This window comes from Hyaena hyaena, unplaced genomic scaffold (assembly GCF_003009895.1).
Source record: "Hyaena hyaena isolate Hyena2069 unplaced genomic scaffold, ASM300989v1 scaffold_158, whole genome shotgun sequence".
Classification (NCBI taxonomy): Eukaryota; Metazoa; Chordata; class Mammalia; order Carnivora; family Hyaenidae; genus Hyaena; species Hyaena hyaena.
The window spans coordinates 1,526,830-1,553,018 of NW_024080790.1; the positions used below are offsets into that span (position 1 = coordinate 1,526,830).

The following is a 26,189-nucleotide window of genomic DNA, read 5'->3' on the forward strand; positions in this document are numbered from 1 at the left end:
CAGAATGTGCTAGGGGAAGCCATGAGCAGGGCTCTTTGAGGCTTAGCCAGGACTTTGTCTGGAGGTCTTGTTTCACATCCTATGAATAATCAAAATGTGCCTATATCTCTCATTAAATATAATTTATATGTGAGTTGGATTGAGTGTCTGCTAATCCATGGTCAACCTGGCAGACCCAGCTTTAGGAAGCAAGCACCCTCCCTTTGTTTCTATGTAGTTTGGGAATATGTAGTCCTCCCTTATGTGGTTTTGCTCAACCACAGTCCAGAGCTCATTCTCCTGACATCAGGTCAGTGGTGGTCTAATGCTACTTCACATGCCTACATCATCCACCTCACTTCATCTCATCACACAGACATTTTATCATCTCATCATCACAAGAAGAAGGGTAAGTACAGTACAATCAGATATTTTGCAAGAGAGACCACATTCATATAACTTTTATTATAGTACATCAATATAATTGTTTTAATTTAATATTAGCTCTTGTTAATCTCTTACTGTGCCCAATTTATAAACTAAACTTTATCACAGGTCTGTATGTATAGGGAAAAACAGTATATACAGGGTTCCACACTACCTGTGGTTTTAGGCATCTACTGGGGTTCTTGGAACGTAGCCCCTGTGGATAAGGGGGAGCTACTGTAAATGGCAATGAGGAAGGGGTAGAGAAGGGAAAAGCCTCCCCAAAAGCCAGCCTTTAATATAAATACTTTCAGTCCTTTTGACCACATCCAAGAGGTGGAAAAAATGCTCGAGCAAAACCTTCTGGAAATACTGAGAGTCATTATTCAATGAGCTAGAAATAATTTACTAAAGGAAAAATATGTATCATACTTGAAAATAGCATGCTTTTAGCCAATCTATTTTGAAACTTGGACAGCACATAGCATAAGCCCATTTACATAGAGACAGCTGTTGTATATTTATTATTTACTAGTATCAAACGAGTTTCTCAGTCAATTATAGAAATGAATGCAGAAAATGGTACTCCTTGATTCTGTCCTTAGATATCAGATAATACATGTAAAGTTACTCCACACGAATGCTCACTAGCTTATGTCTGGCACCTGTACGGTGTGAGTAACTCGTGGTAAGGATGGGCAGGAAGCAGAAAGGAGGGGATGGAATCACTTAGATTCCCCTGGTACAGAACTGTCGTAGCCCTCTTCCTAATGGCACAAAAATGATACGTTCCCAAAGACAGGCCCTTCTTCCCCAAGCTCAACCTCTAAAAGTCCTCCCACATTTTCCTCCAGCCTGGAGAGCCAAGGACTCTTTATAGGAACTCTTTTTTGCCTCAGCTTCCTTGATTCATTCATTCTCTCTGAAGGCCAGCCTACCCGTCCATAAACATAAACTGAACAATAGGTTCAGGTTCACCAGGTTCACAAGGATTCAGACTTTGTGTTGGGGTTTTAAAAGCTCCTTTGCTGCTCACAGGCGGCACAAAATAATTAGTAACTGTGCTGCAGTTTTAGTAAAAAAGGCAAACCTACTCAGGTTTGGGCATGGCTCAAATGACCTTCTACCTTGAGGACTCTTCAAGATGGAAAGATGAAGATGGAAGGGACCACATGTTAGTGACATCTGAAAAAAAAGTCTAAAGGTCATGTACTATCTGGGTGGGAAACTGCAATTTCTTTAGAATATCTGAATCTACAACTAGGGCTCATGATAGGGCTCCTGAAAATTTTAAGACATAAGTTTTAGGGTAACTGAGAGAAAGCTGGCAACTAAACATAAAAGACCTATCCCAAGAGGGGCGCCTGGGTGGGTCAGTCTGTTAAGCATCTGATTCAGCTCAAGTTGGGATCTCCTGGTTGGTGAGTTCAAGCCCTGAATTGGGCTCTCTGCTCTCAGCACAGAGCCCACCTCAGATCCTCTGTCCCACTCTTCTTTGCCTCTTCCGCACTCTCCCTCTCTCTCTCTCTCTCTCAAAAATAAATACCCATTAAAAAAACAATAAGGAAGAGACCTATCCCCAGAGCAGTTACGTAAGGGAACACTAAGTTATAAAAGAGTTCAACTTCTTTCAGGGAAGATTACAAAAATTTGCAGAAGTATTTTATGATAGGTTCCTAAAGAAAAATTAGATATGTCGAGAACGGACCCGTATCATTTTCTGCTTGGAGGTACAAAAAGAAATCATTACACTATCCCACAAACTGCCCCATTGTATCACTGACAGATTCTTCTGACCTTAGGGCAGACGCAAGTGCACGGAACAAGGACCTCTGGGATTTCATGTATTATTTCGGTCGGGTCGGCGATACATGGAGGCAGCAGTGTGGTGGATTCCTCCCTGCTCACCCAGAATTTGGAAAACAGGCAAATTAGATTGTTTCCTGAGCATTAGACTAGCAAAATGAGCAAATAACCATCAAAACAAAGAGATGCAAATTTACTTCAATGAGAAAGAATGGCTCCGGAGCTAAGGCCGGCTGGCTGAAAGTATCAGCATATTTAAAGAAAGACTGTGTCCATTGGCAATGCAAACTCCACACAAAATCCTCAGAGAGGCTTCCTTTGAAAGATTCATCAAAGCCCTGTTCTAAGGAAAGGGTGGCTCCGCCTTAGGAACCGACGGTCCAGGATCAGCTCTCTTCTCCCCCTGCTGTGTTAGAGATCTAATACCCTTTGTTCTTTTTTTAAAAAAATTTTTTACATTTCATTTATTTTTGAGAGAGAGAGAGAGGGAGAGAGAGAGAGAGAGAGACACGGCATGAGCAGGGGAGGGTCAGAGAGAGGGAGACACAGAATCGAAAACAGGCTCTGAGCTAGCTGTCAACACAGAGCGCAAGGCGGGGCTCAACCCACGAACCATGAGATCATGACCTGAGCCGAAGTCGGACCCTTAACCAACTGAGCCACCCAGGCACCCCTTTGTTCTGATTCCATGATTGCCAAGCAAACCCTGAACTAGAGTTTGGCTTCCCACGTGGACCGGTCTTCAAAGTACAGGGATATTTCTAAGTAACAATTCTCAATGTGATAAATAAATTATCAGCGTGTGTGTGTCTGCATTTGACAGCATATGTGTGGGTGAGCCTGTAAATATAAACCTGCCCCTGAGAGCTGAAGCCTTTCTTAGTGTGCTGATGAATGCAATTGCTCCGGTCTTGCTGGAGGTGGCACGGTGATGAATTCTCCCCAGTACCGGATGCTCCCCTTGAGACCTCACTTAACTTGGTGGCCTCCGTTCAGATTAACGACATTGACCCAGGTCCCAGGACAGGCAACCAGAACGTTCATTATGAAGGGATTTGCTGTCCTTGTGGCACATTCTTACTGAATCCCTCTCTTCCCTGGAAGATCACATGCGAGTGAGTCACTCATCATTTTTCTATGGTACATGGTTTCATTTTACAACCCACAGGATGACAAATTTAAACTTCTAGTCTGGGGATTTGTGGAGGGTATGACTGGGCCCCGCCCGAGGACTAAGGGCTTTCAAAACTGTCCATGAAATAGGAAAATGAATGTAACCCTTTTCCTTTGGAACTTAGATCCTTCTAAAGGTAAAGGAAGTTTTGTTGCTGTGATGAGGTTTGAGTCTGGAGAAATAAGCATTTTCAAACATTTAATCAAGAACAAAATGTGTTAAGCTAAATGAAGGCAGATGAATTTGGAAACCTGTCTGCTAAGCAATCTTAAGGAAGAATCTATTCCGACCCAAGACCTGACAAATAATTTATTGACCTCTTTTGTCCAAATTTTAGCCACTTATTCACTGTACTGTGGGGGACAATAATAGTAATTTCAATCCATAAATGATTTTAAAACACGTGTTTTACATTGAATTTAAAATAGCCCCACTGCTGCTCTACCATTCCCACGTCATGCCAAAGTCTATTAAAGTTTTTTCTCTACTCCAATGATTCCTTCCAAATGGCAGGGGAAAGGAGGGAAGGTACATTTATTGATACTCCTTTATATTATCTTAATCGACCCAATAACTTTTGGAGTCATTATTTTTTTAATGTTTATTTTTGAGAGAGAGAAATAGAGCATGAGCAAGAGGAGGGGTAGAGAGAGAGGGAGACACGGAATCTGAAGCAGGCTCCCGGCTCTGAGCTGTCAGCACAGAGCCCAATGCAGGGCTTGAACTCGTGAATCACGAGATCATGACCTGAGCCGAAGTCGGACACTTAACCGACTCAGCCACCTAGGTGTTCCTGGAGTTGTGATTATTATCTCCACTTTACAAACCAGCTGGAAGATATAATAATGAATGAGTTATGGTGAGTCTGGCTATCGTGAGTTCTATATTGTATTAAGAGATAAGATTAGAAAAGAAAAAAGGCAGCTGAGGTGGTGTAAATGCTGGCTGGGAGAGTGGCTGGGTCCTGTACTTTTAGTTCAACGCTTGCCTTGCTAAATGTCTCTGTGCCTCACATAATACCTCAGTTTCCCCAGGCACAAGCTTCGAGTAGGGTACAACCAAAGCATATCCTGATAAACTTTGTAAATGTGTAGCTACCCTACCTTGTTTCTCTGGGTGGTGTCTTTAGCCTGCAGTGTATAGTGCTTCAGATTTTCCCAAGTGATTTTCTTTTTTTTTTTTTAATTTTTTAAATGTTTTATTTATTTCTGAGAGAGAAAGAGCGAGAGCGAGAGCAAGAAAGAGAGAAAGACACAGAGTGAGTAGGGAGGATCAGAGAGAGAGGGAGATACAGAATCTGAAACAGGCTCCAGGCTCTGAGCTAGCTGTTAGCACAGAGCCCGACATGGGACTCGAACCCATGAACCGTGAGATTATGACCTGAGCCAAAGTCGAATGCTTAACCGACTGGGCCACCCAGGCTCTCCCCAGGTGATTTTCTTCCTGTTATCTGAGCAACTCCCAGTACTGCCTGTGGACTGGAGACCTTTGGTATTCTCACTGGTGGGTCTTTTGTTGGTGGCAATTTTTTTTTTTTTTTTTTGGTTTTGTTTCGTTTTGTTTTGTGTTTTTAACTCTTATGCGTTTTACTTGCAAACAAACTGTTTGGACTCCCCGCCTCTCGGGTCAGTGACCATAGAAACAAGAAGTTGATGTACTGACAATGCTGATTATCACTCACAATCATGGGACTGATATGATAGTTTCACTGATGATTCATGCACATTTGTTCATTCATTCATTCATTCAATATTATTGGAATGCCTGCCGTGATTGTATAGTGGTTAGTACTCTGCGTTGTGGAATGCCTGCTCCATGCCAGACACCATTTTAGGTGCTAAATGGCATATCTTAATTTCCACCTATATACCCTTCATTCAGAAAATATCCCCTATGCTCTGCCTATTCAAGAGTAGTCTATCACTTAAAAAAGAAATCCTGGAGGCTGCTAGCGATAACTCCATTGAACTTGCTTCCTGCTGCAAGGACTCTCTACAAAGGGTTCTTAAATGGTCAGCCTTTAGTCATCCTTTGTCTGCTCCTGAGGCTTAGCCTCCCTGGGGTGGGCTCTGCCGCTGTGGGCAGCTCAGCATCAGGAAAGCTAGCCTCGTATTCCTTACTCTGTGCATTGGAGCTAAAGAGACTTTTCTTGTAGATAAATATTTATTGACCACTTAGTTACATTGAGTGCCTAGGTCCTTTTATCCACGTGGTATCATTTTGCCCTTTCACTGTCCAGTGAACCTGGCCTGATAACATAAGTTTAGAAAAGTTAAGCACGGTGCCCAACACCATTCAAGTAGTAGGTGATAGGAGCTGATTTTCCACGGGTCTGACTCTACAGACCTTAAATTAGACCATGCCAAATACACACACGTGTGCATGTGTATATAGATAGCTAGAAGCTTTTAGAGTAATAACAGAATTAAAAACTTTAAATGTCACATTTTTGCTATGTGCTTTATTGTTCTTCATATCTTTAATATGGATGCAAAACAAAATCAAACAAAACAACAACAAAACTACTCCTCTCCCAGACTTCTCTGGTGGAAACTAGCCACACTTTGGCAGACAACTCCTAGTCAAAAGTGTTGTACAAGACTGTTGGCTGTCTGAAGAGAAAGCACATTTCTAACCCACACACCCCTGCCCCAGTTCAGCCACTCAGCCTCGCTGGTGTGAGAAGGACTCAACACGGCTCCGTGATAACATCTCTTGGAGCAGACACATGGTCACAGTGCTGCCGTCCCCAGGGAGAGACATAAGGATTCCATCGAAGCACATTCTGTGTCCACCTTCCCCACCCCCGTATCAGGGTCTGGCTTCCTGAGCTGAGTGAAGGGTGACAGTCATGGCTGAGTGAAGCACAGAACAAAAAGTACCCAAAGTGCAGCCCGCTTCAGAGATGGACTGATGCATCATGCTCTTAGGGTACTCTGAATTGAGTATCAAAGGAAGTTAGAAATAATGACCCTATTTTGTTATGTGTATCCTAATGCCAGCTATATATATATATATATATATACATATATATGTATATATATATAATTTTTAATATTTAATTTTGAGAGAGATAGAAGACCATGAGTGGGAGGGGGCAGACAGAGAAAGGGAGACAGAATCCAAAGCAGCTGAGGGCCCTGAGCTGTCAGCACAGAGCCTGACACGGGGCTCGAACTCCTGAACCAGGAGATCATGACCTGAGCAGAAGTCAGATGCTCAACAGACTGAGTCATCGAGGTGCCCCCTAATGCCAGCAAAATTAAGACTATCCAGTACATACCAGTAGAGAGAGAAAAAGGGAATGCCAGAAATAGCTCTCTGGTTTATGCTATGAATAAAAACATCACAGGCTTTCATTTAAAGCCTAAGATGGGTTTGGCACAGCTACGACATGTTTTCTCAAGCCCTGGATGGCAATTCCTTATGCTCTGTGCTATGGCAGTGACTCTCTAGACTTAACACAAGTATTCTTTCAATCTTCCAGAGCTGATTTTCCCCTATTTCAGATCAAAATGTTCAGCAAACCACAGGTGAGAGAGTAATTTCAAGGTTGAGCTGTAAGTGCCCGAAGAAAGCAGGAGCAGAAATGGGAGGAACCCCTGCCTCCAGAAACAGCTCATTCCTGCCAGTGTAGGACTGTGAGGGTAGTGAAGACCTCAGAGAATGCCCAGCCCACCCCTTCATTTTGCAGACGGGAGACAGTCCTGTCTACGGGTAAGTGGTGGGTCTGGCCCCTGGGTGTTGTGCATGTGTGCATAATAATGGGTTGAGTTCTCTTGTCTGACCTGAGGTGGGCAACACGGGTTCCCATGAGGTGGGAGAATGCATGCCACCCTTCTGATGAGAAACAGCAACAGGAAGGTCCACACTGACGGCGGGGTAGCCAACCTCATGGTCTAGTTGCTAATTTTATGTGATGGCCCTCAGACAGGTAGGAACTCTTCCCTCAAACACCATGTCATAATTCCTCCATATAACAAAGTGGCTGCAGCCTGGGAGCCCAACCACTTGGGTTTATAACTCTCCTAAACACACTTGTAGTTGTATGATTGGGGGAAAGTTATTATTTCTCTGTACTTCAGTTTCCTCATTAGTAACACGAAATTATTTTTTTTAATATTTATTTTAGAGAGAGAGAGATAGAATGACAGACAGACAGACAGAGACACAGAATCTGAAGCAGGCTCCAGGCTCCAAGCTCAAACTCAGGAAGGCTTAACCAGCGGAGTCACCCAGGTGGTCAACATGGAATTAATAACAATAGCTACTTTACAGGGTTGTTGCAAAGATTAATCAAGTTATTACATCATATGAAGCATTTAGAATGGTGCACATATTATGTACTCAGCAATGTTAGCTATTCTTTTTATTACTCTATTCCCTCCACGTAACCTTTATCAGCCACATCTACATATTCTAGCATTACCTGTATAGTGAGCTGTTTAAGGTATGGGTTACCAACCCTACCCTTATTAAAAACACCTTTGAGGTACAGAGTTCAGGCTTTCACATCTACCAACACATCAAGCAAGATTTCCCCATGGTTTCTTTGGCTACCAAGTGTGTGTGTGTGCCTGTTCTATGACAAGATCATTGTCCTCACAGCTGTCTGAATTCTAAGACGGCATCCTCCCTGGACTGTGCTCACCAGATTTCCATCCTGGGCCCTCACCTTCCGGGGTTGGAGGTGGTGATGAGGCAGAGGGTGTACTAATTGTAGAGAAGCATGAGAGAGGGAAGTTTAGATGGTGATGGAAATGTTCCTTATCTTAACTGAGGTAGTAGTACTCAGCTGTATGCATTCGTCAAAACTTACTGAACTCACCTCACAGCCATTACAATAGCAAGTATAAAAAAACAAAACAAAACAGTGAAAATAGTAAGAGTTGGTGTAGATGTGGAGAAATTGGGACACTTGCATACTTGTAAGAATGTAAAATGGTCCAGGGGTGCCTTGGTGGCTCAGTGAGTTGAGTGTCCGACTTCAGCTCAGGTCATGATCTTGTGGTTTGTGGGTTCAAGCCCCACACTGGGCTCAGGGCTGTCAGGGTGGAGCTCACTTTGGATCCTCTGTTCTCCCCTCTCTCTCTCTCTGTGTCCTTTCCCTACTCATGCTCTCAAAAACTTAAAAAAGAAAAAAGAATGTAAAATGGTACAGCCACTATGAAAATGGTGTGGATGGCAGACCCTCAAAAAAATAAAAATAGAATAATTACCATATGGTCCAGCAATTCCACTTCCGGGTATATATTCTAGGTATATACTTCTAAGTACATATGTATCCTTTCAAAAGAACTGAAAAGCAGGACCTTGAAGAGATATTTGTACACCCATGTTCAAAACAGCATTATTCACAGTAGCCAAAAGGTAGAACCACATACAACCATGTCTCAATTGACAGGTGGATGGATAAGCAAAATCTAGTACATACACACATAAAATGGAAGATTATTCAGCCTTAACGAGTAAGGAAACTTGGCATGTGCTACAACATGGATGAACTTTAAGGACTTTGTGATAAGTAAAATAAGCCAGTCAGTCATAAAAGTCACAAATACTGTATAATTCCACTTATCTTAAGTACTTAGAGAAGTCAGATTGATAAGACAGAAAGTAGAATGGCAGTGTCAGGGGGTGAAAGAAGGAAGGAATATGAAGTTTAGTTTGGCAGGTACAGGGTTTCAGTTGTACAAAATGAAGAGAGTTCTATTATTAGACGGTGGAGATGGTCGCAAAACACTACAAATGTGTTTAATGTCACTCAATTATACACTTAAAATGGTTAAGATGGTAAATTTTATCCTATGTATGTTTTACCAAAATTTTAAAAAATAATTTATTTTTAATGTGAACTTCATAAAAATACCTGATTAGGAGCACCTGGGTGGCTCAGTCGGTTAAGCACCAGCTTCGGCTCAGGTCATGATCTCACGGTTCGTGAATGTGAACCCTGCATCGGGCTTTGTGCTGACAGCCAGCTCAGAGCCTGGAGCCTGCTTCAGATTCTGTGTCTCCCTCTCCCTCTGCTCTTCCCTTGCTCACGCTCTCTCTCCTCAAAATTAAATAAACATTAAAAAATATTTTTTAAACACCTCACTAAACTAACCAGTTAAGATCTGTGCATTTTATTGTATGTAAATTATACCTCAATAAAATGATATACATCTATAGAGCTTAAGAGGCCAAGGTCTCAGCTTTTAGGCTTATCGTACCCTCTCAGGGGAAGCACGTTGCTCTTATCCTTCAGTTAGCAATACCCTCTTTTAAGGCAAAACCCCACTCCGTGGAACCTAGATTCCACATAGCTTTTGCACAGTATTGTGGGCAAAATCATGTCTCCTCAGGTATTGCAATTATTTAAAAAAAAAAATCTGTCCCTTGTGGGTAGGTTTTGGCAACAGGTTACATTATGTTTACTGACCAATTCTCAAGATAACGTTATTTTAGAATCAGAGGACTTCAAGGAAAAGTGAAAGGTCACTTTATTTCATGTTCCTTCTTCAGAAATACCAGAAATAAACTAGTGAGAATCTAATGCAGAAACCGCAACTGATTACAAGCTCCTGCACTGATCTCCAGGTCTGGCCTGTTCTAGCATCATGTTTTCATGTGTCCATCTGCACTTGGGTCACCCCGGCCTCTCCTTATTAATCACAGTACAGGCTGCCATGTCCCAAGACCCGGATTTCAAGGTCTTGATAACTTCTCTTGGGTCAACAAACATGGGTCTTAGGGATAAAGCAAGAGGAGCGCCTCGTCAGAAAAAAAGAACCCTGAATCTAGCATCTACTCTTTCTCTTATACTCCTTCCCAGAGAAACTAAAATCCACTCCATGTTTCTTTACAAAAGGCTTGTGACACAGGAAGGCAACAGACAGTCTGGATCTGAATGAGAAACTGGAGCACAGGAAAGACGGAGTCAGTGAGAATCCAGACATGCGGCCAGCCTCCGTGTTGTCTGGCTAGTTTTATTTACCTGTATGTAGGAAAACAGAGTACTGTGCAGCCCAACCCTTTCCTTATCAACGCCACCATTTCTATTCGCCCAGGAGGGAAGACAAACTCTCTCCCCAGATGAACAGGAAAAGGCAGCTGAGTTTTCCTTCATAGATTTACACTGGCTCAGCCTCGGAGATCTGGAAGTGAGCAGAGAATAAACACTGCTCTCTTAAATGTCACATTTTCTCCTGCCACCTCCCATGCCTGCAAATATGCAAGTTCTGGCTCTGTGGGCAGCTGACAGCCCCTGGAGCAGCCACTCCCTTGGTGGGCCAGGGCAGGGTTCTATTTCCAAATCTTGCCAGCATTGGAGCTGACTCTGGAAGAAGAATACAAAAACAGAACTGTTCAAATTCTTCCACAGTGGATTCTGATTCACATAAGGAACTTGCTATTTCTGATGTAGCCTCTCCCAAGTTTTCATTAAAAACCCCATGAAGGCCTGGGGAGGTGCAGAAAGAAATTCCTGACAAAACTGAAAAGCCAAGGACTGACATGAGATTAAGTCAGAAGCTGAGAGGAATTGAAACTAATTTAAGACAGATGGAGAGTGAGTACACACTGTGTGTGTTTGTATGTGTGCATGATAGTGGGGAGATGGGTTATGCCTCCCTATCGCTGTCTGATAAGGAGATCCATCCAGAAAACCTCATCCCAACCCACCCATCTGAGCTGAGGAGCTGTGAGCTGGATCTGTTACTGACCCTACTCACCTCCAAACCTGCAAAGAAGTGTTGGGTGGACACAGTCGTGGCAGAATGGATGCAGGGAAAGGTGGCCAATGAGAAGAACCTTCACAGAAATGCAAACTGTGTGTGTGTGTGTGTGTGTGTGTGTGTATACATACATACACACACACACATTTTTAAGCTTATTTATTTAGAGAGAGAGAGCTTATTTATTTAAGCAAGGGAGGGGCAGAAAGATAGGGAGAGAGAGAGAGAATCCCAAGTAGGCTCCGTGCTCAGTGCAGAGCCTGACTTGGGGCTCGATCATGACCTGAGCCAAAACCAAGAGTTGAAAGCTTCACCGACTGAACTACCCAGGTTCCCCTGGGAAGTATATCTTATATGTTTATATATTTAGATCATATATATATAATCATGGCTACAATCTTTATAATTAGTCTTGTAAGATATTTCATTCTTCTTTTGACCTAGTTCTTATGATATCTGATACTTATGAATATTTCCAGGTGTTCTCCAAATTTACAAGGATATCCAAAGCCCAACTAGCCATATGCTTGCTAGCTTTATTTATGTGTTTATGACATAATACTTGGGTATAATATTAAATCTTATTATTGGTTTAACCTGCTTCTTTTTTGTTGTTAAGTAGGCTCCATGCCCAGTGTGGAGCCCAATACAGGGCTTGAACTCACAACCCTGAGATCAAGACCGGAGCTGAGATCAAGAGTTGGACCCTTAACCAACTGAGCCATGCAGGTGCCCTTAATTTGCTTTTTTAAATTAGTTGTGGGAACACTGAATCTTCCTCCCCTTTTTCAACTCATATCCTTCTTTGTGTTTTATCTGTTTTGATTTCTTACCCATTCTTAGAATCTTAGTGCTTTACTAACATTTATAGAAATTATTCTTATGTTATAAAATTTAATATTTTATATATAAAATGTATTATTAAGTATTTTACCAATTTAACATTATCCTTTTAATTCAGTACAGCTAAAATTTGGAAGAAAAATTTTCAATCATATCTATCCATTTTTTCCTTTGTACTCCTCCCTCTTATTACTTTGGTATTTGGAAAGTCTCTTTTTTGGTGAAATATTGATAACTGTTGAGCTGGGTGATGAATAGATACAAAGAGGTTCAATTTACTAATCTCTCATTTTGGTCTATGTTGGAAAATGTCCATAATAAAAACTTTCTTTAGAAGTATCTCTTTCCCAGGAAGCCTGGGTGGGTCGGTCAGTTAAGCATCCAACTTTAGCTCAGGTCATGATTTCAAGGCTCATGAGTTCAAGCCCCACAACAGGCTCTCTGCCATCAGTCCTGAGCTTGCTTTGGATCCTCTGCTGCCCTCCCACCTCTCTCTCTCTCAAATATAAAAAATTAAATTTTTTGAAAATGAATAAAAGTATCTCTTTCCCATTGCTAGAATAATCACTTTATTTCTACAGTTTTTCTTCCACCCCTTTTATGTTCCCGTTGAGGAAACTCCTGCCCAGAATGTTAAGTAACTCACTTACTATATGACTCATTTTGTTTCCCAGCCACTAAACTTAGCCACAACCTCTTCTCTTCTAGACCAACCCCAAATACCCAAAGGCACGGCTGTTTGGAAAGGGCTAGAATTCAATTTAAGAAAGTTTCCCTGGAAGATCCCAAGTAGCTGGCGTGTTATTCCTACAAATGTATTCCAACCCTGCCCCACCAGTAAGACATTGGAAGACCAGCAGACTGCTGATAAACTGAACAGGTGGGCCTCCAAAGAAAGAAAACCCTAATTTATAGCCATTTCTTTGCCATAAATGCCAACATAACTGATTTCAAGTTACTAATGTGAAGCCACTGAATTTAGAACTGGGGATAGGTAGTAGTATACCATTATATTGTATTTCCAGACAAAATAGAAGTAATCACAAGAGCATATATAATTATATATATATATATATATATATATACACACACATATAATAAAAGGTAGTAAATTAGGAAGTGATGTGATTTTAAATATAACTTATCTACAAATATCTATATTTTAATTTTATTTATTTATTTTTATTTTTGAAAGAGAGAAAGAGACAGAGCACAAGTTGGGGAGGGACAGGGAGAGGGAGGGAGACACAGAATCAGAAGCAGGCTCCAGGCTCTGAGCTGTCAGTACAGAGATCAATGCCCGGCTTGAACTCACAAATCACAAGAGCATGATCTGAGCCAATGAATTTGGATGCTTAACCAACTTAGCCACTCAGATGCCCTGATATAATTTATTTACTCCTAAGTTCATATAATTGAACTTTAAATAATGGCTATACCTAACCATCAGGCCACAAACCCCTGAAAATTTAACAATCACTTCCAGTAGGCTGATACAAGGACCCTCAGCACACCACTGGGAGACAGTAACGAAAACAAGATTTTTTTTTTAAATTGTGGTAAAATATACATAACAATGTTTACCATTTTAACCAATTTTAAATGTATAATTCAGTGGTATTAATGACATTCACAATGTCATGCAAGCATCACCACTATCCGTTTCCAGAACTTTCCCATCATCCCAAACAGAAACTCTCTACCTATTCAAAAATAACTCCCCATTTCTCCTTTACCTCAGCCCCTGCTAACCATCATTCTACTTCTTGTCTCTGGATTTGGCTACTAGGTATCTCTCTCGAATGTGGAACCATATCATATTTCCACTGATGTATCTCAATTATTTCACAACCATGTCTGGCCTGGAGGGAGGGCATGTGGGTGTCACTCCGCCCTCTCACTTCCAAGGAATAAGATTCACCAAACCACAGAAAATCTGGGGAATCCAGTGCATCCAAATCACAGCCTTAGTGGGCAGATGCCAGGGCAGCTATAATAGGGAGCTTAAGAGAATGTGGAAAGAACAGAACGTGCCATGTGCACAATGAAAATCTCATTATGTTATTTTTTCAATAAATGTAAAACCAGTATTTCAATCTAAAAGAAGTTCATGTAACTCAGCGTTTATGAAAGTGTGGTTTCCAGACCAATGTTACCATAAGCTGGGGGCTTGTTAAAAGTGCACATTCTTGGACCCAATACCACACCGATAGACTCTACAACTCTGAGGGCAGGGCCCAGTAGTACGGTTTTTATGAAGCCCGCCAGGTGATTCTGATGCATTCTCAAATTTGAGAACTGTTGCCCTACAGTTATGATTCTAGATTCCAACTACTGATGCTCAAAAAGGTCCTCAAAATGCTTCATGGTCATTCCTAAGTATAGATTCCCATTCACGATCATACATCAAGTATGAGAGAATGGGGGAAAAAAACAGGAGAAATTATATTATGAGGGAAAAGTCATAAAGTAACATTTAAAAAAATGTTTATTTCTGAGAGAGAGAGAGAGAGAGAGCGCGCACATGTGAGTGGGGGAAGGGCCAGAGAGGGAGACAGAGGATTTGAAGTAGGCTCTGTGCCAACAGCAGAAAGCCCCATGGAGGCGCCGGAACTCACAAACCATGAGATCATTACCTGCGCTGAAGTCAGACACTAAACTGACTGAGTGACCCAGGCACCCAACATTAACATTTTTTCAAATATCTGAATAAATATGACTCAGGAAATGTGTTTGACAAAGATTATTTAAATAGTAGAGTTCTCAAAACCATTCACTGCAAACATGTATTACTCCTAGCAGACCCGATCTGTTATTTTATATCTGTAAAACTCTGAATTCAGTTCTCTTCCCACATGCTGGCAGAGGCTGTAATGGAGCTCATTCTGTGCTGGACACAGCAGGCTGGGAATCCAGAACAAGGGGGCCAAATTCCAGTCTCTGCTCTGCCCTCCGGATTTAACCTCACCTAAGATGATTACTCTATTCTGGCATAAAACTTTGACATAGTAGTGACTATCGTACAGGATTTCCGAGAGGATTAGTAATAATGTCAACCCCCATCATACCTTCCCTCCTCATAGAGAACTTTCATGAGTTTAGTGGTTGGGCTTGGAAAACTGGGAAGGTAGGATTCATCCCAGGAAGAAATAATGATTGGTCTAAGGCAACCCCATTCCAATGGCAACAAATGGGTTTCAAGTGGCACATGACCCACTGTGGCTGATGAGAAATAAGGAACAAATCTACCAGGAGGCTTGGAGAAAGACTTTCCCCCAGGCTAAAAAGACAAAAGTTAGCCTGCCAACTTCCTCCTTTCTTCTGGCGTTGGATAATGTCAGGACACTGTATCTGTAGCTATGGCTTCAAAAGGATCTTAATTATAATACAGACTGTAAAGCAGCAAACATGATCTCTAGGAAAAGTTCTTTAATTTTAGTGAGCACAAAAAAATAAGTTGGGGAGTGTTTAGAAATACAGATTTGGGAGATGCTGTATTCCAGAGACCTTGAATCAGTAAATCCTGGGTGGGCCCCAAAGCCCTTATTGAATCTAGTTACAACAAGCACCTCCGGTTATTCCCCTCAATTCCTGTTCCAGGCCCTGTTTCTCACAGAGGTGGTCCCTTGTGTGAGACCCCAGTTCCAAAACTGCCGCTCACCATGCATGCAGGCACTCATAGTCCTTACTTAAATACCGATTTCGCCCTACCAGGTGAAGGCATTGTCACAGAAACAAAGGCAGAGGAGACAGTATCTTGCTGTCAAGGAGCACGTATGAGAAGTAAACCGATATATGGCCAATTCAAAGACAAGGCGGCATGTGGTAACTATTAACAGAGTGGCATGGTGGGAGGAGAAGACACCCGACCCTGCCCCCTCCCCAGTCAAACGCTCTCATTTGACTTTGGTTTCCAAGAACAGATCGGATTTCAAAGGCGAAAGAGTTTTGCAGGCAGAGAGAGAAGAATAAAAATGAAGCTTCAGCCATGATTTGGAAAATACTTCATTCTGAGTGGGCCTGGACCTTTAGACCATGGAGAGAGTGGTGGAAGAGAGAATGTTCACAAATGGGTCATTTTATGAGCTTGGAGGCTGGACTAAATTTTCCAGGCCATGAGAAATCATACATTCACTCAGCACACATGGTAACACACACTATATGCTAGGCCAGGGGATGGGGGCTGTGTAGTTCCTGCCCTCAGAGGAGCTCAGAGCTGAGGGGTCGTGGCCCACGCCTAGAATTAGACACAATAAGGTATAACCGTTCCTGGATAGGAGAATCACAGAGAAACAGGAGTATGCATACTGGAGAGGCCCCTCACCCAGATAAAGTCTGCGGTCAGCACAGAGCCTGCTTCGGATCCTCTGTCCCTATTCTCTCTCCGCCCCTCCCCCTCCCCTCAAAAATAAACAAACCTTTAAAATGTTTAAAAAAAGATAAATGTGCAAAGCAATAGAACAGATGTGAAAGAAAATAGGGATCTACAATCCAGGACAGAAGTTCTAACTACAGAATCCTTGGACCCTCTAGGCCTGTCCCCCAAGACTGATGGGTCCTGGCTCCCACGGGACTACAGAATGACCTTAATTTCTGAGCGCCCTCCCACTCTTCCATCTGGGACCAGCTCCGACCAATATGTCACACCTCCAGTGAATAATGGTCTTGCTTTGTCATCCGCATACCTGTACGTAAACCTTTCTTCTCCTATCCACCTCCAGGAAGCCTTCTCTGACCACCCATGATGGATGGAGTTAGGTACACCTCCTCTTTTGTTCTATGGCAGTCTGTGCATAGAGTACCAAATCATGTATCACGCAGTCCTAGGAGTCCTGAATTATTGATTTGCTTATCTCCCTGAAGATGGGGTCTGTGTGTTTTATCTTGGAATCCCTAGTGTCTGTCACATTGTATAGTAAATAAGTGAAACTTTATCCATGTGGCAGGGGCTGCTGACAGCCTGCCCAGCACCTAATGACCCTTGCCCAAAGTGCTGAGCTGTCTCTCCTACCTTTAAATGCTGCCTCGAGTCTTGCTACTGCGTGGATGGGCCTATGGAACCAAGAGCAGGGCACGGTCTTGGTCCATGTCTGCCATACTCTTCACTCACCTCTCACACGGGACCCCCTGGATACTTACAAGGTTAGCATCGAGTTCATCTTGGACAAGTGATATGGACACAGGCTCTACCTCTTCCTCTCTAAAAGGGTCCAGCCCCACAGTCATCTGAATCTCTCAGCCCTGCCTTTTCAGGCTGTTTCCCCATTTTTAATCCATCATATGGGGTAACATCAGTAAAGCACAGGATATTGAATTCATATCTTGATTCTACCACTCGCTAGTATGTGACCTCCAGCAAATTACTCAACCCCTTTGTGCCTCAGTTTCCTCACGTATAGAATGGGGCAATAATGGTAGCACCCACATAATATGGATTAAAAATTTAATAAATAACATGCCAATTGTTTGGCACTGAGTCAGGCTCATAGGAAACACTGCTGAATATTAGCTATTAATATCTGTGACATGGAGGCTTTGACATGCAGAGGCAGAGCCCTCATTGACTAAGACACATCTGGCTGAAGAGGGGGACTCAGGCTTTGGAGCCAAGGTCAGGCCCCTCAGTGCCCAAGGTCTGATATCACTGCTAAGACTCTGACGTAGGGCCCTGCCCTAGCAGGTCTATCTAGTCTACAAGCTGGGACATATCCCATCTACCTCCTCTCTCTGCTTCTGTAGATAAACACACATGGAACTGATCAGATCATTTAAATACCAAGCTTTCCCCACCATGTAGTTCAAGGCACCTTACATTCTTTTTGGAACTAGCTGGAGTGTAGTCAAATGAATAATGAATCCAACTGACATGTATGACAAGAATGAGCAAGTTCTATTACATCTCATTGGAAAATGAAGCATAATTGCATGTTAGCTCTTTGTATATAAATAAGAAAATATATTATCATGTGTTAATTTTGAGGTTAGAAAAATTCGATAATACAAATTTTTTTTCTTTTTTCTTTTCTTTTTTAAGAAAGAGCACACGAGCTGGGGAGAGGGGCAGAGGGAGAGAGATAATCTTAAGCAAGCTCCATGCTCAGCACGGAGCCTGACACAGGGCTTGATCCCATGACCCTGGGACCATGGCCTGAGCCAAAATCAAGAGTTGGACTCTCAACTAACTGAGTCACCCAGGTGCACCCACTTTTCATTTATACTTAATTCTCCCTCTTCACAAACAATGTTAAATGGGTAGATAATATCTGTAACACTCTATTAAAAAAATCAATATGTGAATATGATGAAAAATTCAAATTATACAGAAAGGTATAAAGTGATAAATCTGGATGAACTTTACTCCCCCTACCTTGTTATGGCAACCATTGTTTTAATTTTTCTGTGTATACTATCAGAAATATTTAATGCATTAACAAGTATATAGACTATAAACAGTCTCTATTATTCTTACAAAAGAAACAGCATACTATGCAAACCTGTATTTTATTTTTTTTAATGTATCTTCAATATCAGTCTGTGTGTGTTCCTATCAACCTGCATCACCTTTTTTTTTTTTTTTTGAGAGGGAAGCAGGGGGAGAGCAAGCATAAGCAGTGAGGGGGCAGAAAGAAGGAGAGAGAGAGAGGGAGGAAGGGGTAGAGAGAGTAGGGGGGACAGAGAGAGTGGGAGAGAGAATCCCATGCAGGCTCCTCACTGCCAGGGCAGAGCCTGATGTGGGGCTCAAACTCACAAACCTTGAGATCATGACCTGAGCCAAAATCAAGAAACGGACACTTAACCAACTGAGCCACCCAGGAGCCTCTCAACCTGCGTCACTTTTTAATAGCTGCATGGTATTGCACTGAATGGATTTCCATAATTTAACCAGTCCCTTTGTGATAGATATTTAGTTCATTTCCAATTTTTTGCTACTACAAGGAAGGCTGCAGTATATATATCCTTATACACATATCTCTACACACATACCCAAGTATATCTTTATGATAAATTCAGAATTCAAATTGCTAGAACAAAGGCAAAACCATTTTAAATTTTGACAAACTGCCCAATTTTAGGGCAATTCTGAACAGTATACTTATATACCTGCTAGGTATCCATGATTGAGTTCAGACAGATGTCTGAAAATCCCTTGAAATTGTATGAACAATGTCAAATGTGTGTTTCTTTTTCTCAAGAGAAATTCATGGCTTTAATCAGGCTCTCAAAGGGGTCTGTAACTAACAAGGACGAGAACGACTGAGTCAAGAGATTCTTGAATAGCACCAAAAAGCGTCAATAGCAGAAGTTGAAGCTAGGCAGGACCCAGAAGCTTCCCAAGCTCCCTGGAGAGGAGAGGGAAGATGCTGGGGGCTGATTATACCTGGAGGCTTATATCTATTGAGGACCTCCTCCGGGGGAGGGGACTCAATTACACACAAGTCAGGAGAACTTGTTCCCACTCACAAACCAATCCTTCTATGTTAGCTTCTGGTAATAATTTAATGTTACCTTTTAGGAGGGGCGAGGTGAGAGCCTCAACCCAGGAATGAATCCACAGTGACTGGGCAGGGAGGTCTTTCTATGGACCTGAAAAAGGCTACTCTCCGGGCCTCCTGCTCTGTTACAAGCCAGGCTGCTTATGCTGTGTTATACCTAGGCCTTAAAGGGGAATGTGGAAGTAGTGTAGTTGAAAGTGTTTTTCTTTTTTTTTTTTTAATGTTTTATTTATTTCTAGGAGAGAGAGAGAGAGAGACAGCGTGAGCAGGGGAGGGTCAGAGAGAGAGGGAGTCACAGACTGAAACAGGCTCCAGGCTCTGAGCTGGCAGTCAGCACAGAGCCTGACGCGGGGCTTGAACCCACGAACCGCGAGATCATGACCTGAGCGAAAGTCAGACGCTTAACCAACTAAGCCACCCAGGCGCCCCTTGAAAGTGTTTTTCAAAGCAATTTACAGTCTGGCCTATAGCTGCAATTTATCCCTCTGGCTGTTATGGTTCATTCTAGAGCAAATATTCACTTGGGTTCTTATGCCTAGCAAATCAGACCAAGAAGCAGTATGGCAATTTACTGACCTCAAATATGTTGAACCTTTAAAAAGAATTCTTCCAAGGTGGTGGTTCACGTTCCCATAGCAAAAGCTCTTAGTCCAGTTCAAACACAACTGAACACTAACATGTCACTCCCAATAAAACAAGCAACAGGCCTTAGACATCCTAAATTCCTAGGGAAAATAATCTTAATATAGTATTCCATCTCAGTTTCAATTAAGTTTAAAAACAAACAAAACTCCTTTAGTTTAGACCCTTTATTTGGTCTAGGGATATCAAGCACTGGATAACAATGGGGTGAATTTGATGTAATAGGTATAATAGAGAGCTGTCCTTGAGAAAGGGGACAATTCTAGCTTTTACCACATTATTAGAGTTTATAGCACAATGACAGGCTAAGTTCCCTGAAGTCCTATGTTTTTGTTAATACTTTACTCATTTTATCAGGCACGCAGATATTCATTTAAGTGTTTCCAAAGCTTCGTTTCTCAAAACAAGGTCCAGGAAACACCTGAATCGCAATCATCCAAGGAGCCAATTAAATATACATTTTCCTGGACACAGCCCTGTCATACTGGATCAGAATTGTGTGGAGTGAGGCAAGAATTCGTACGTCGTGCAAGCTTCCTGAGGGATTCTGAGGTACACTGAAGTGAAAGCTATGGCTTTAGAGGTCTTTAGTCTAACCTTCTGCCCTTCACAGCCCCATCCAAAAGGGGTTACAAGGCCTCTGCCTAGACACCTCTGCTGAGAAAGCTCTCCATCTCCAAGTCCACCCAGCCTGGGGGTTTCAAAGGCCACATCTTAAATTCAACAGAACCTACCATCCAACACAGCTCTGCCCAAGGCCACAATGAGTGAGTTTATTCTCACATCCACATGCCAAGCAAGTCCCTCAAGAATTCAGGGGCATTAATATGTGTCTCCACACCCACCTCATATGTAACACAAGGTTACTAACGCTACCTCAGGTTGAAATGAAGATTAAATTATTAACCAAGTACGACTGTTATTCAAAGTCCCTCCAGGGAAGACATTGCAGTGCCTCTCAAACCACGGACACTGTAGCCCTAATTGCAGTCAAAGTAAACCCTCAAGGGCTAGCTTTGGGCCAAAGCACAGCCCAAACAAAATAATTTTTTTAAAGTTTCTTCTTTTATATTAAAAAAGTATACAAATTTTGAATTCTACTCCAAAATATATCTGATTGTTTTAGCATAAAAAGTATTTTTTTTACAAATAGTTTATTGTCAAATTTTTTTTTTTTTTTACAAATAGTTTATTGGCATAAAAAGTAATTTTAACCTCAAATATCTGGGTAAAATTGACACCCAAGGGAAATCACACCCCTCCCCGCCCGGCTTATTTACTCTGAGCTCCCAAGTATTCCCTAGCAGTGCCTGGCACTCACTTCCATCTCCCCTGAAGAAAAACAGACTTAGTCTATAAGCAGAGGATCAAGATGGGGACAACAAATGAGTGCCAGACACAAGCAAAGAAATGGGCCAAAGGATAGGAGTCTTCAGATGACCAGGAGGCTCACTCTTCAAGATGCTGAGGGCTGGCATGGTTTGACTTGACTGTGCATGGTACTCTCTAACTTGCTTTCAGAGAAAAATGATCCCTAACCAAATGCAAAAATATTTGGGAGGGAAATTCAGACGCCCTTGATCTAATAGTCATGTCTTGGTGTGTGCATGCGTGCATGCTTGTGTTTCTCCCAAACAAGAAAATAATGGTCTGCGCTGAATGTTAGGGATCTGGCCTTGGCCAGCCAGACAGGGCTGGGCTCTGGGAAGGAAGCAAGCAGATCTCGGGTGGCTGTGATTACCCATTTTCTTGTTCCCTTCCTCTTCTGCTTGCTCTTTCACCTCTGTCATTTGAGAATTCCCTGGCAACTAAAGAGCTAGGGTTTGGCTATTAGTTGTGTTACTTGCAATGTAAGGAGGAGGTGGGATGGATAACTTGGAGGGGGGACCCTATCCATTCCTCCCACTGTCAGCTGGAAAGAGCAGATGCCCACTTGTCACGAAAGGTGTGGGTTACTCATTACAGCTCACAGACTTGCATCAACCTGGTAAGTACTTCAAGTGGGGCAGATCGTTGAAAAGCAATAGACTCTTAGGCCCCAAAATCTCCCTGCTAGTCAAAGCCAAGACTTAAAAAAGAGTGAGACAGTGCTATGGGCAGGCTCAAGTCATGGATCTCGTAGTAACAACTGGTTCCCATGTGCCAGCCAGACATTATGCTGAGGGCATTAGATACGCGACAAGAAAAGAGAATTATATACACGACGAGAAAAGGGTAAGAAACTAGGGAAAGGGAGTACGTTTCTTACAGGAGAAAAAAATGCAAAAGAAAACTTAGGTACGAGATGGAGTCAGCTGCAGGGAGTATTAACTCAGTCCTTTCTTGCTAATTCCCAAAGTCAGCACAGTGTTGTGGTCTCTGGTCTACATTCTGAACTGAATAAACTACTCCTTCTGGAAAGTACCGGTGGATACTGGCCGTGTTTGTCTCCGGCTTGGCCCCTTCGCGAGTGAGCCCCGGTCAGACCGCGCCCGCTCCACCCTGCGGCCTCCGAGCCCCGCCCGCAGGCCGGCGGCGGGCGCCCCCTCCTGGGCGCGGCGGAAGGCTGTCCCCGCGAGGCGACCCGAGGCTGCTGCACCCCCTTCCCCCAGCCCAGGACCCCCCGGCCCGGCGCTCCCTTTACCGCTAGTGCCCAGACTGGGTAGCGCTCGTCCGAGTCAGCCGCGCAGAACACACCCTTGTCTGGGCCGGAGAGCGGGTCTTATTCTCCGCGGACCCGCCCCACTTCGGGGTGGAGACTGAGCCCGAGTTCCTGGTTGTCCCTCTGCACACGGGACCGGAAAATCCTCCGAGGGGCGTAGCGCACCTGGGGCCGGGGGCCAGGACCGCCGCGCCCCGCGCCCAGCGGGGGACCAGCTTCGCCTCTAGGCCTGAGGCTGCACCTGGCACGTGCCCGCGCCCCGCCGGTGACTGGTCTTGCTGTCCAGGCTCCGCGGCCTCGGCGCCCGCCGGGATCGCACCTTCTACCGGGCGCCGCCCAGCCCCGCTCCTGCCCCCGCAGAGCCGGAGCCGCAGACTCGGAGCAGCTGGACTCTCCGGATCTGCGGCGTCCGGGCGCCACCACACTCTCGGAGGTCTGAGTCCCCGAGCCACTCCGACACCCTCCACGCGCTCGCAGAGGCCGGGAGTCCCGCCGCCAATCACAGCTCCCTCCCGGGAAAACTGCACTTTCTCTTGCCCAGCCTGCGGCCGGAAAAGTGGGAAGTGAAATCCCAACGGCGCAGTTTGTTTCCCTGTTGCACATTCAAGCAAATACCCCCAAAAGTTCCTAGTACTTCCACGTCTCCCTTGAGGAAAACGGAGTTCCCTTTCCTTGGGGAAATCTTTGGGAACAGGAGTACGGAGCAGCCCCAGATCTTCCTCTTCTCCCCGGTAAATTCCCAGGGTTTGGTGCTTGCCTGGAAGCCGCGCTCACGCTTTGCAAAAACAGTTGTACGTGTTCGTAACTGCCTCCTCGCGTTTACACTGGCCTCATGCAGGCACCAGCTGAGTCTAGGTCGTCTTTGCACACACGCCTACTGTGGCTTCTAGCACACAGTAGGTATTCGGTGAAAGCTTGCAGAATAAATCTTTTGAGTCTACCGGCTAATAGAGATTTTATTTAACAGAGGGTAGGTAGCTTTGGTGAGTGTGTTTGCTATCCAGTAGACCAAATTCCAAGTGACTATTACACCCTTAAAGTCGGAGAGGTAGCATTTAAATTATTTCATCAAGATGTAACAAAAGGAGATGGTTTAACATGGTTAAGAGCATGGGCTTTAGGGTCAGACTGGTTTAAGATTCTAGACCTGGTTTTGCTCTTTTTCTCTGCTTGATAACTTAAAGTTTTGAAGCTTCCTTTTACAAACTAACCTAGAAAAAACAAAATCAGGAGGAAAAAGAATGAAAAGGAACAATTCATTTCCTTAGAAATAGACTAGAGAAGACTATTGCATCCTTGAAAAATTTAACAATAGGCTACTCTAAAAAAAGTAAAAGGTTGGGAATGGAACTGACCAACAACTAACTGCCCCTTTCTCCCATAAGTGCCCTCACATCAGGTTGAGGAGACATAATCAAAGCTAACTTTATGGGGTACAAAAGGCCAGGGGTACATTCGCAATGCCCTTCATATTCCAGAGCTCTTGTGGGCTTAGGCTTGGGCTAAATTTCTGCAGAAACCACACCGGTACTCGGCTCCTTCCTTTGCATTATCCTGCTTGTCTCAAGTACAGGTTCTTTCTGAGGATGCTCCCTTACCTAGTAAGCACTTACCCAAGAATCTTCATCTCAGGCTCTGCTTCTAGTAAGCCTGATCTAAGACAGTGTATTTTATTTTTAAAATATTTTTATTTACTTCTGAGAGAGAGAGAGAACAAATGGGAGAGGGGCAGAGAGAGGGAGGCACAGAATTCGAAGCAGACTCCAGGCTCTGCTCTGAGCTGTCAGCACAGAGCCCTACACAGGGCTTGAACTCACGAACCGCAAGATCATGACCCGAGCTGAAGTCAGTAGCTTTACCAACTGAGCCACCCAGGTGCCCCAGAGACAGTATTTTAAAAATTAATGTAATTGTTGAAATTAAAGCCTGGAAGGAAACTTTAAAGATAACAGGGGTGCCTGGGTGGCTCAGTCAGTTAAGCATCCGACTTCGGCTCAGGTCATGATCTCATGGTCCATGGGTTCAAGCCCCACATCAGGCTCTGTGCTGACAGCTAGCTCAGAGCCTGGAGTCTGTTTCAGATTCTGTATCTCCCTCTCTCTTTGACTCTCCCCTGCTCATGCTGTCTCTATCTGTCTCTCAGAAATAAATAAAACATTTAAAAAATAAATTAAAGATAGCAGAATGAACATACGCATTTGCCTCAGTTCCCTCTTGAAATCCAACTAAAGCAATCACAGATTAAAAACAAACAAATCTCACAAGAACAAGGTAACAAGAGAGGAAAAAGAACAAAACTTTGGAAACTAGAAAGCAGATAGACATGTGGTAATTGACTTAGCAGACCTCAGAAAAACGATTCTTAAGCCCAGAGTAGGTAAAGCCATAAAGCAACATGAGAGGGGCTCTTGGGTGGCTTAGTCGGTTAAGCGTCCAACTCTTGATTTCGGCTCAGGTCATGATCTCACGGTTTGTGGATTCGAGTCCCACGTCAGTCTGTTCACTGATAGTGTGGACCTTGCTTGGGATTCTCTCTCTGCCCCTCCCCCACTTATGCTCTGTCTTTCTATCTCCATCTCTGTTTCTCTCTCTCTCTCAAAATAAATAAATAAATAAACATTAAAAGAAAAAGAAGCAACAAGAGATTGCAGAATTTCTCAGGATATGGAGGTATTGCTGTATTGTATGCTTCTGAAAGTACGTATATGCTTAAGAATAAGAACAGGGTATTTTTTTCTAAGTCTGTAGAATCCCCAGGACTGCACGGCTGCCACTGCCCCTCTCACACTTTGGCAAAAGACTGGAAATATATTCTCTGGAGGGCATAAAGCAGAGGATCTCTTGAATGGGAGATAACAGGTGTAGTCAAGTTATTCTGGTTATTAAGGCTCCCTAACAAAGTACCTCAAAACTTGGTAACTTATAATATCCAAAATCTATAAGGAACTCATCAAACTCCACACCCAAAAACCAAACAACCCAGTGAAGAAATGGGCAGAAGATATGAACAGACACTTCTCCAAAGAGGACATCCAGATGGCCAACAGACACATGAAATGCTGCTCAACATCCCTCCTCATCAGGGAAATACAAATAAAAACCACACTGAGATACCACCTCACGCTGGTCAGAGTGGCTAAAATGAGCAAATCAGAGGACTCTAGATGCTGGCGAGGATGTGGAGAAATGGGCACCCTCCTACACTGTTGGTGGGAATGTAAACTGGTGCAGCCCCTCTGGAAAACAGTGTGGAGGTTCCTCAAAAAATGAACAATAGAACTCCCATATGACCCAGCAATAGCACTGCTAGGAATTTACCCAAGGGATACAGGAGTGCTGATGCATAGAAGCACATGTACCCCAAAGTTCATAGCAGCACTCTCAACAATAGCCAAAACATGGAAAGAACCTAAGTGTCCATCAGTGGACGAATGGATCAAGAAGATGTGGTTTATCTATACGATGGA

At 43.3% G+C, this 26,189-nt stretch overlaps 1 protein-coding gene across 2 annotated transcripts in view; it reads right to left on the reverse strand.

Moving 5' to 3' along the window:
- The window catches only part of ANXA4 (annexin A4), a 65,011-nt gene extending 42,206 nt beyond the window's left edge, over nucleotides 1-22,805 (reverse strand). Inside the window, exon 1 of one of the 2 annotated variants that reach the window (XM_039239573.1) lies at nucleotides 22,705-22,805. The gene's annotated coding sequence lies outside the window, so the exon portion shown is untranslated. Of the gene's footprint in view, nucleotides 1-19,452; nucleotides 19,556-22,704 lie in introns of those variants that run through there. The other variant, XM_039239575.1, reaches the window with a different exon arrangement.
- Between the last annotated feature and the right edge of the window lie 3,384 nt (nucleotides 22,806-26,189).